The following is an 11,263-nucleotide window of genomic DNA, read 5'->3' as shown; positions in this document are numbered from 1 at the left end:
GACACCTGAAAACTGCTCTGTGGAGTCTTATTTTGTGTCTACTTCTTATCTACATTTAATTCCCTACCTCTAATCAAGGCATTTTTTAATGCTGGGGGCTGCCAGGACTTTAGATCTGAATTCGAATGTACTTGTGATCTAACTTAATTTCCTACATCTAAATTCATTCCTAAATTCACTACTTACATTAATCCTGTAGTTGGGCATTTTGGGCCTTTGATTGTGGGCATTGTTTTGTGTCCAGACCAGCGGCAGGTGGTGTGCATTTGTTGGAAAGGCATCGAAGACCTCCGATACGCTGTAGCTCCAGATGTGTGTCTTCCTCAAGTGGCTGTCAGCAAATGCATGCTAGACACCCCATTCCAAGCTGATTGTGACATCACGGAACATGCATCATAAAACAGGCATGCTAGAACATGGGTCTTCAACCTGCGACCCTCCAGCTGCTGTGGAACTACACATCCCAGCATGCCCTGCCTCAGTTTTAGCATACCTTAATAGCAAAATTGTGGCAGGGCATGCTGGGATGTGTAGTTTCACAGCAGCTGGAGGGCCACAGGTTGAAGACCCATGTGCTAGAGCCAAGCCGCAGGTAAATTGAATGCTAGCTAGCTAAATGTTTAAATCCTTTTTTTCCGCAGCATACCAATGCAGAAGATTCCATGGAACCAGGGATCCTTCCATTGAGAAATACATGCTGCCTGGATGACTGCACTGTGCAAATTAAATCACGGAGCCAGTTGGCTTGTGGGTGGCTCTGGTGACTAGGTGTATAGGTGGGCGGTGTGTCGGAGGTGGAGCACATGCAAATGATTGTGTATCATCCAGCTAGTGAGATACAAAACTCACGCAGGAGTGTGCCTGCTTGTCAGTGGGTTATGCACCTTGCAAGACGTCAAATCTACATGGAGCAGCTGGAGGGGACAAGAGTAGGTTTGCAAAATATAGATAGAAGAGCATATATGCTGGCGCATTCTCCATGATTGTGTCAGCTTATGTTTTGGTGCACTGCACTTTCCTTCACCCCATTTCGGCCTATGGCTAAGTTTTAGCCGTTTTGGTTAAGATCAAGTGTAGTCGCTTCTCGGCCTTTTGGCTCAGATCAGGGTTTATTGCCCTGGTCTGGGCCGGAGGCTTGAGTGTGGGAGTCCTGTCCTGGGACTCTTGGCCGTAGAGGAGGGATCGCTTGGAGAGGATCTGTTTCGGAGCTTGGATCATCGGAGGATCTTCGTTTTTACAGCAGAATGGCTGGGATTAAGAATACTATTAGATTCATTGTTGGAGAAGGAAGGCGCGATGAATGCAACCTCACCTTTATTGTGCAGAAAATTCTGGAGAAAATGGCACGGGTTATGGTTCCGGACGATTTGTATTGCATACAGGACTTCCCTTCCCAGGGTATGTATGACGTGAGCTTCCAAAGCAATGGGGATTGTTTAAGGGTCTACGAACTTTTGAGGAAGAAAGCCCAGGACCCACGGATGGTAAATATCCAAATGTTGCCTTTGTTTGCTATTCAAGATATCCCACTGACTGTCCATTTGTACAACCCGTATACGCCTCTTGACCTGGTAAAAGGTTTTTGTACCGTTATTGCATACAAGTAAGAGGAGGCATAATGCAAAAAAATGTTTTTGGCGTGTTTAACGGTAAATTAAAGTTCTGGGTAAGGCTCACGCCTCATCCGGAAGGAATTGGAGGGGTGTTGCACCCTCCAGCAAATTTTTCAATTGGGGGAAATAGAGGGTTTCTCTTCTACCCAGGCCAGCCAACCTATTGCAGACTGTGTTTTGAGTACGGCCATGTGAAAGAAAACTGCACAAGGGGTCCTTGCTGTAGAAACTGTAAAAGGAAAGGGCATAATGCCAGTGTTTGTCCCCAGGGAAAGCTTTGTGACATATGTGGTGAACCAGGTCATTCCTGTAAGGCTTGTCCACATTGGGCAAATTTAAAAGAACAAGAAATACTGCGGGAGAACCAGAAGGCACAAATAAGACATGAAATGGTGGGTGAGGCAAAAACTGGAGCTGTAGAGGGAGCCCAAGCAGTAGGAAGTGTTGGTACAGGTGTGACTGTTTCAATACCGCATGGTGGTGAGACCCCGGAGTGTACAGAACGGCAACAGGAAGCCGCTGTCACGGAGGGGGAGATGTCAAATCAAGCGGAGCAACCGCTTGAAAGTGAGCAGCAGTCTGTAGGCGAAGCAACGCCAAGTTTGGAGGGTAGTACTGTCTCGCAACAGAGTCCAGAAGGACTGCATGCCAGTGCCGACATTCAGGACTATGACAGTCCTGTAGATCTGTCAGGACAGACGGACGTCAATATTGCTTGGAGTGGCTCTGAGCAGGGAGACTCAGAGTCTGCAGAAGAAGCAGGACCCTCCACCCGGAGAGCTCGTGTAACAGGGCAAGAGGGACACTCAGTTAAAAAAGCCAGGATTGATCCTGAAATGGGCGGGCAGGCTTTGCTACTGGAAGATAGCATGGACATGAGTCCACAAAGTAATGCAGAGTTTAGCCCTCCTGTTGACTCACCTGACCGTAGTTATACTTACCTGAGGATGATGTTGCCAGGTTTGCTGCATTAGGCAAATTGCCTGAAAATGGATGAGTTCTTCTTTTGTGTGTTTTTTTGATGGTTTAATGATTAAGTGTCATGATGCGCTTTTGAGAATGGCACTTTAAACATAATTTTCTATGTCTTCGGCTTTTAATTTAAATTTTTTGTCTTTAAATGTCAGGTTGATTACTGGCAGGAAAAGAAGGGCTGCTGTTTTTCAGGATTTACAAAGTAGAAATGCTGATATATTATGTTTACAGGAGTGTGGGATAAGTGCACATTTAGTTAAAGGTGAATGGGTAGGTGGTGATAGTGTTTGGTCTGGGACACAGGGTAATAGGAATGATGGTGTGGGAATTTTAATAAAAAATAAAAGTGTGGTTTTAGAGGAATATACTATAGTGGAAGAGGGTAGATGTATTTTGGCTATATGTAGTTATAGGGGATGGAAGATAAAAGTGTTTTGTGTGTATGCACCTGTGTGTAAAAGGGAAAGACAAGCGTTGTTTGAAAAAATTAGGCTATACTTACCTGGAAGGATCCCGGTAATAATCATGGGTGATATGAATTGCATTATAGAAAGTGGTGGAAGGGTTGGTGGGTTTTCGGATAAAGTGGATGTTACTGGTAATCTTCTAAGACAAATTGTGTTTGATTTTTCCCTAGTAGATGTTGCGAAGGTATGTATGAATAAGCCACCACCGCCAACATACCGGGCAGACAGGGGTGGAGTAAAATCAAGATTGGATTATATTTTTGTGTCTAAAGAGATTGAATGTGTAAGTATGGAGCAAGTAAATGTTGTATATTCGGATCATGATTGTTTGTTATGTAAGGTGAATGGGCAAAGTAAGAATGTGTATGGTAGAGGAGTGTGGAAGTTAAACGTGAGACTGCTTGAGGATGAATGGGTGAAGAATGAGTTTAGGAAAAAATATGGATGGTGGAAAAGGAAAAAGTGTGATTTTAAAGAAATAACTGAGTGGTGGGATTGGATGAAGGTACAAATGAAAGTGTTTTTTGTCAGATGTGGATACAGGTGTGCAAGGAAGAAAAGGCAGGAGTATGAGAGTTGGTGCAAGAGGATGTCTTTTTTGTATAAGATAAGGGAAATGGGATATAATGTGAGTGATGATATAATTAAAACTAGGAAAGAAATTAACAATTTTCTGAATAATAAGGGGAAAGAAATCATGTTTCAGGCTAAGATGGAGAATATGGAAAAAAATGAAAAATGTACAAGTTTTTTCTTTAAAAAAATTAGTAATAGTAAAAAGGATATGGAAAGTGTATGTGATGACAATGGGAAAGAAGTGAAAGGACATGATGTGTTGCGCGTGGTTGAAAGTTTTTATAAAGATTTGTATATGAGGAAAGAAATAGATGAAGAAGTGGGTTTGGAGGTGTTGAATGTTATGGAGAATGAAATAAATGAGGATGAAAGAGAAGGTTTGGTTGAATGTGTGTCGGTTGAAGAGGTAAAGAGAGCTGTAGATTGTGCAAAAAATAATAAAACTCCTGGTAATGATGGTATACCGGTTGAGGTTTATAAGTGTTTTTGGGAAACTGTTGGGATGGATCTGTTTGAAGTATGTGAGTATATGTGGAAGACGGGGAGTTTGTGTGCGTCAATGAGAGAAGGCATTGTAGTGTTACTATATAAGAAAGGTGATAAGAAAAATCTGGGTAATTGGAGACCTATAACATTACTTAATGCTGACTATAAAGTATATGCAAAGGTTTTGGCTGATCGAATGAGATGTGTGATAAATCAGTGTATAAATGAGGATCAGGTATGCGGTGTGCCAGGCAGACGGATAAGTGAGAATTTAATGTTAATTAGGGATATAATTGGTGATAGTGTGGAGAGGAAGCAGAGTTGTGTGTTTTTGAGTGTGGATTTTGAAAAGGCTTTTGATCGTGTGTCACATTGTTTTATGTTTAGGGTCTTAGAGAAAATGGGTTTTCCTGTTTTTTTTGTTAAAAGGGTTAAAAGTTTGTATGATCGTGTCTCTAGTAAAGTGTTAGTAAATGGGAATGTAAGTGAGAGAGTCACAATTGAATCTGGTGTCAGACAAGGATGCCCTATGTCCCCTATCCTGTTTATTAGTGTGATTGAGCCATTATTACAAATGATTAGGAAAGATAAAATTGTGAGAGGCTGTTTGATCCCTGGTAGTGGTGGTAAGCATGTAAAAGTATTGGGCTATATGGATGATATTGTAATTTTAAGTAAGAATCAGGCTGCATTGAATAGGGCGGTTTTATTAATTAATATTTTCTGTAGTATATCTGCATTTAGGGTTAATTGGGGGAAGTGCCAAATTAAAGTTTTTGGGAATATTCGGGTTAGTATAAAGGATGTGGAATGTGTAGAGGGTGGTATCAAAATTTTGGGTATAATATTTGATGATGACTTAAAAGGGAGGGAGAGTTGGGAAATATGTGGTAGAAAGATTGCTAAAAAATTGAATTTTTGGAAATTAAGGGATTTATCTATGACTGGGAAAGTGCTTATTATCAAAAGTGTGATTCTTCCAATATTATTATTTGTTGCTTGTGTGTTCCCCCCTCCGTATGGTTGTTTTCGGAAGATTGTGAGGTTATGCTTTTTATTTTTTTGGGGTTGTAAAATGGAAAGACTAAGGAAGTTATGAAAGAAAGAGCGAAAGGTGGATTTGATTTCCCAAATTTTGAGTTTTTTTTAGGAGTTAATTATGTAGCATCAGTGGCTAGATTGTTGGGGAGGCAAAGTAAGGCTGCGTGCATGATGCATTATTTGGCTGGGTGGATGCTGTGCGGATTAGGTTGGAAGAAGAGATCATTACTAGTACCGATGGCGGCTGTTTGTCCTGTGTGGTATAAATATGTTGAGAAATTTGTTAGGAAGAATGATTTGGTGGGTGTTAGTATAAAAGATTTTTGTGAAAGGAAGAAAGTGATGAAAGTGTTGCGTGGTAAAGATGTAGCTTGTAATATTGAATTTTTGCGCTCAAAGGATGCTTTGGAGGTATGGAAGAAAATAGGTATGAAAGGGATGACGAACAGACAGAGGGATATAGTTTGGATGGGAATGCATGGGGTACTACCAGTACGTGAGTTTTTAAAAAAGCGTGATTTAGTGAGTGTGGATGTATGTCCAAGAGTGAATTGTGGTGCGAGTGAGACTGTGAGACATGTTTTTTGGACTTGCGGTTTTGCGAGGAAGGTTTGGGATAAATTGAAAACTGTGTGCATGGAATTGGGTGGTGTAAATGTGGTGTCATGGAGATTGGCAATGTTTGGTATGTGTGTAAGTGGGAAGGTACAACAGAGAATGATGTGGTTATTGATGTCGTGCGTAATGGAAGTTTTATGGAACGCAAGGAATATGGTTGTGTATAAAAAGGAAGAATGGGAAATTAATGACTGTGTAAGAATGGTGTTTAGTAAGCTGTATGTTTGTTATTTGTTTGATAAGGAAGGCGGTGGTGGCTTAGATGCAGAAGGCATATGGAAGGTGAAATAATGGAAGGATATGGTTGTGTTTTAGTTCCCCTCGGGTGTTTAGGGTTGCTATTTTCTGTTTTTTTTGTGGGGGTTATTTCTGAAAGTAAGAAATGTCCTTAAAATGCAAAGATGTTATTGTATTGTTTTTTGTGTTTGTGAATTTGCTGAATTATTTTTGGATAGACCAGAAAAGGTTAAAGATTTGATTGGCGGAAAAAAATATACAAACCATGAGTGATGATTTTTAAAAACTGTGCTTTGAAAGTCAAAGTGATTGCTACTCTTTGTGGGTATGCGTCAGTTTTTTTAAACCTGAATGGTTTTTAAAAAAAAAAAAAAAAAAAAAATCTGTTCTTATTTATTATGCCCACTTATGTTTTTGCACTTGCACCCGCACTTGCACAAGCATTAGCACTTTTATTCGTTTTTTGTAGTTTGTAGTGTGTCACGAGTACGTTCACGTTTTTCATTTGGGGTTAAGGTGAGACCCTTATGGGCCGCCCTCTCCTCTAAGTTGCTGAGGTCCTCTCCACGGGGGGAGGACCAGACGCAGTTATCGGTCCCCAGGGGGACGCTTCGGCTAACCCTGGGGACACCCGAGGGTTCCCCTGCGCTTTGGCAAAGGGGGACCCACAGTCCTTTTTTTCCCTCAGGGCCTTTTGGCTCTGAGGGTTAGAGGAGTAACGGGGCCCTTCTCCTTTGGGAGAGGGTCCAAGTACCTATGCCCCCAGCACGTTTGGTCACAGACACTGGGTGATGAAGCACCGCACCTCGGGCTTCAAGTAAAAAAAAAAAAAAAAAAATCTGTTCTTATCAGTGGAGAAAAACCGGGCCGGTCATCCCTACTGCATGGGGGAATAATTCAACCCTATGTGGTATAGGGAGCGGCCCGGTGGAGTATCTGCGGTAGAGAAACATGGGGTGGAGTACCTGTTCTTACACTAGGAGCGTGAGAGGTTCCTAGATGTGGAATGGAGAAACACCCTGTGGAGTACCGTGCCGGGGTAAGGAAGGTCTCTGGTCGAGGATGGAGAAAAACCATGGCTCAGTTCCCTACAGCGTCAAGGAAGGCTACTTGCGCTGATTAGGGTAATGGCCTGGTCTAGTATCCGCCTCGGACGGGGACTGGCAAGGCCCCTAGTTGAGATTGGAGAAAAACTGGGCTGAGTATTCCTATCTTCGTATGGGCTGATGGAACCCTTGCGTTGTTTAGGAACAGCCTGGTCTAGTACCTACTCTCGTACTGGGGGTTTACCCTGGCATAGAGCAGTACGAAGCTTGGTCTGGCTGAGAGGCTGGAAGCTGCTTAGAAGCTCGAGGTGAAACGTGCCCCTGGCACGGGGAGCCAGGGGTGCCTGAACCCGCACTGGTGTAAGGATCTCACCATGTGCACAGTAAGGCACTTTGCACTGCTCACCTCCCCAACTTCTGGTGCACCACGTCCTTTGCCCTGGCCTTTTGGCTAGGGCAAGGATAATTTTTTACCCACCCCCGGCCTTCTGGCTGGGGTCTATTTATTTATTTATGCCCACATATGTTTTTGCACTTGCACAAGCATTAGCACTTATTTCTGTTTTTCGTAGTGTGTAGTGTGTCACGTTCACGTTTTTTGTTTGGGGTTTAGGTGAGACCCTTATGGGCCGCCCTCTCCTCTTCGTTGCTGAGGTCCTCTCCACGGGGGGAGGACCAGACGCAGTTATCGGTCCCCAGGGGGACGCTTCGGCCAACCCTGGGGACACCCGAGGGTTCCCCTGCGCTTCGGCAAAGGGGGACCCACAGTCCTTTTGTTCCCTCAGTAGGCCTTTTGGCTCTGAGGGATAGAGGAGTAACGGGGCCCTTCTCCTTTGGGAGAGGGTCCAAGAACCTATGCCCCCAGCACGTTTGGTCACAGACACTGGGTGATGAAGCACCGCACCTCGGGCTTCAAGTAATAAAAAAAAAATTTTTGTAGTCGCTTCTTGGCCTTTTGGCTGCAATCTTGTATCGTGGTTGAAGGGTCTGCTGGAGCCAGGGATCATTTTCTTTGTTGGTGATAAACCGAAGATATTCCAGGATGGAAGGTTTGGGAACACTATCTGTTTTTCAGTTGTGGAAGAGCAGAAAGACCGGATTGGACTACATTCTATAGTAAAGGATATCTTTCTATTTATTGACCCTCCCCTTATACAGTATGTGTCTGTCTTTCAATAAAGCTTCGGGCTTGTGATTCCCTCCACCCTCTTACACTCCACACCCATATTAACTGTTGTAATATTGTATAGTTTAAATGTATAGGGCAGTTCATGATTTATAGTGTAGGCTGGCCTGTGCTGTAGATCTTGAACTGTACTATACCGTCTGCATTTGTATTGTGTTTTGGCTGTGCTGCAACATGGTACTTATGTGTGTAATGTTTATGTATGTTTTTTTTCTTCTTTATGTCAATAAAGACTGCTTTTTCAATCCAATATCTGAAAACAATCAATGTTCGTCTTTGATGGCAATAGTAGTAGTATGATATTTGCTGCTTTTGAAAGCCAATATCTGATATGTCCCCTATCTGGGGACCATATATTAAATGGCTTTTCAGAAAAGATGGGAGATGAGCTTTCAGTACTTGCAGGACCGATGCACATTTCCTATTCTATCCTCCAAAAACAGATTCAGTTGCATTTTCCAGTGTGTTTTGGATGCGCCTTTGCAAATGTCTTACATCAACAAACTTATTTAGTACTATTTTGCAAATAGGGTTACATTGTCGCAACATTGTGTTCCCTAATTGCTTGATTTTTTTAAATACAACAATTGATAAAGACACCTGAAAACTGCTCTGTGGAGTCTTATTTTGTGTCTACTGCTTATCTACATTTAATTCCCTACCTCTAATCAAGGCATTTTTAAATGCTGGGGGCTGCCAGGACTTTAGATCTGAATTCGAATGTACTTGTGATCTAACTTAATTTCCTACATCTAAATTCATTCCTAAATTCACTACTTACATTAATCCTGTAGTTGGGCATTTTGGGCCTTTGATTGTGGGCATTGTTTTGTGTCCAGACCAGCGGCAGGTGGAGTGCATTTGTTGGAAAGGCATCGAAGACCTCCGATACGCTGTATCTCCAGATGTGTGTCTCCCTCAAGTGGCTGTCAGCAAATGCATGCTAGACACCCCATTCCAAGCTGATTGTGACATCACGGAACACGCATCATAAAACAGGCATGCTAGAACATGGGTCTTCAACCTGCGACCCTCCAGCTGCTGTGGAACTACACATCCCAGCATGCCCTGCCTCATTTTTAGCATACCTTAATAGCAAAATTGTGGCAGGGCATGCTGGGATGTGTAGTTTCACAGCAGCTGGAGGGCCACAGGGTGAAGACCCATGTGCTAGAGCCAAGCCGCAGGTAAATTGAATGCTAGCTAGCTGAATGTTTAAATCCTTTTTTCCTGCAGCATACCAATGCGGAAGATTCCATGGAACCAGGGATCCTTCCATTGAGAAATACATGCTGCCTGGATGACTGCACTGTGCAAATTAAATCACGGAGCCAGTTGGCTTGTGGGTGGCTCTGGTGACTAGGTGTATAGGTGGGCGGTGTGTCGGAGGTGGAGCACATGCAAATGATTGTGTATCATCCAGCTAGTGAGAGACAAAACTCACGCAGGAGTGTGCCTGCTTGTCAGTGGGTTATGCACCTTGCAAGACGTCAAATCTACATGGAGCAGCTGGAGGGGACAAGAGTAGGTTTGCAAAATATAGATAGAAGAGCATATATGCTGGCGCATTCTCCATGATTGTGTCAGCTTATGTTTTGGTGCACTGCACTTTCCTTCACCCCATTTCGGCCTATGGCTAAGTTTTAGCCGTTTTGGTTAAGATCAAGTGTAGTCGCTTCTTGGCCTTTTGGCTAAGATCAAGTGTAGTATCTGTTCGAGGGAAAAACAGGGTGGAGTATCTGTTCTTACACTAGGAGCGTGAGAGGTTCCTAGATGTGGAATGGAGAAACACCTTGTGGAGTACCATGCCGGGGTGTGGCAAGGCCTCTGGTTGAGAGTGGAGAAAAACTTGGCTGAGTATTCCTACCTCGTAAGGGCTTATGGCACCCTTACGTGGCTGAGGAACAGTCTGGTCTAGTATCCACTCTCGTACTGGGGGTTGACCCTGGCATAGAGCAGGTATGAAGCTTGGTCTGGCTGAAGGGCCGGGAGCGGCTTCGAAGCTCGAGGTGATATGTGCCCTTAGGGTGAAAACCCTAAGGGTGCCTTAACTTGCACTGGTGTAGACGCCTTGCACTTTAATGGCACTAGCACTATGCACTCCCAACTTCTGTTGCACCTTATCCTTTGCCCTGGCCTTTTGGCTAGGGCAAGGACAATTTTTATCCCCCTCCCCGGCCTTTTGGCTGGGGCTTATTTATTTGATTGGAAAAGCACAGCACTTATATTTGTTTTTTGTAGTGTGTCACGTTCACGTTTTTTCGTTTTGGGGTTTAGGTGAGACCCTTATGGGCCACCCACTCTCCTTCGATGCTGAGGTCCTCTCCACGGGGTGAGGACCAGACGCAGTTTTCGGTCCTCAGGGGGACGCTTCGGCCAACCCTGGGGACACACGAGGGTCCCTCTGCGCTTCGGCAAGGGGGGACCCACAGTCCCTATTTCCCCTCAGTAGGCCTTTTGGCTCTGAGGGGTAGGGGAGTAACGGGGCCCTTCTCCTTTGGGAGAGGGTCCAAGTACCTATGCCCCCAGCACGTTTGCGCACAGACACTGGGTGATGGAGCACCGCACCTCGGGCTTCAAGTAAAAAAAAAAAATAAAAAAAAAAAATGTAGTCGCTTCTTGGCCTTTTGGCTGCAATCTTGTATCGTGGTTGAAGGGTCTGCTGGAGGGATCATTTTCTTTGTTGGTGAAAAACCGAAGATATTCCAGGATGGAAGGTTTGGGAACACTATCTGTTTTTCAGTTGTGGAAGAGCAGAAAGACCGGATTGGACTACATTCTATAGTAAAGGATATCTTTCTATTTATTGACCCTCCCCTTATACAGTATGTGTCTGTCTTTCAATAAAGCTTCGGGCTTGTGATTCCCTCCACCCTCTTACACTCCACACCCATATTAACTGTTGTAATATTGTATAGTTTAAATGTATAGGGCAGTTCATGATTTATAGTGTAGGCTGGCCTGTGCTGTAGATCTTGAACTGTACTATACCGTCTGCATTTGTATTGTGTTTTGGCT

The 11,263-nt window shown here is 43.7% G+C and overlaps 1 pseudogene; it reads left to right on the top strand.

Moving 5' to 3' along the window:
* The first annotated feature begins 9,916 nt into the window (after positions 1-9,916).
* On the top strand, positions 9,917-10,040 carry LOC135013047 (U2 spliceosomal RNA; annotated as a pseudogene).
* The last annotated feature ends 1,223 nt before the right edge of the window (positions 10,041-11,263 follow it).

The sequence above is a fragment of the Pseudophryne corroboree genome, unplaced genomic scaffold, assembly GCF_028390025.1.
Source record: "Pseudophryne corroboree isolate aPseCor3 unplaced genomic scaffold, aPseCor3.hap2 scaffold_2629, whole genome shotgun sequence".
NCBI lineage: Eukaryota > Metazoa > Chordata > Amphibia > Anura > Myobatrachidae > Pseudophryne > Pseudophryne corroboree.
Note: the sequence above shows the minus strand (reverse complement) of the source record. Positions and strands in the feature narration are given on the sequence as shown.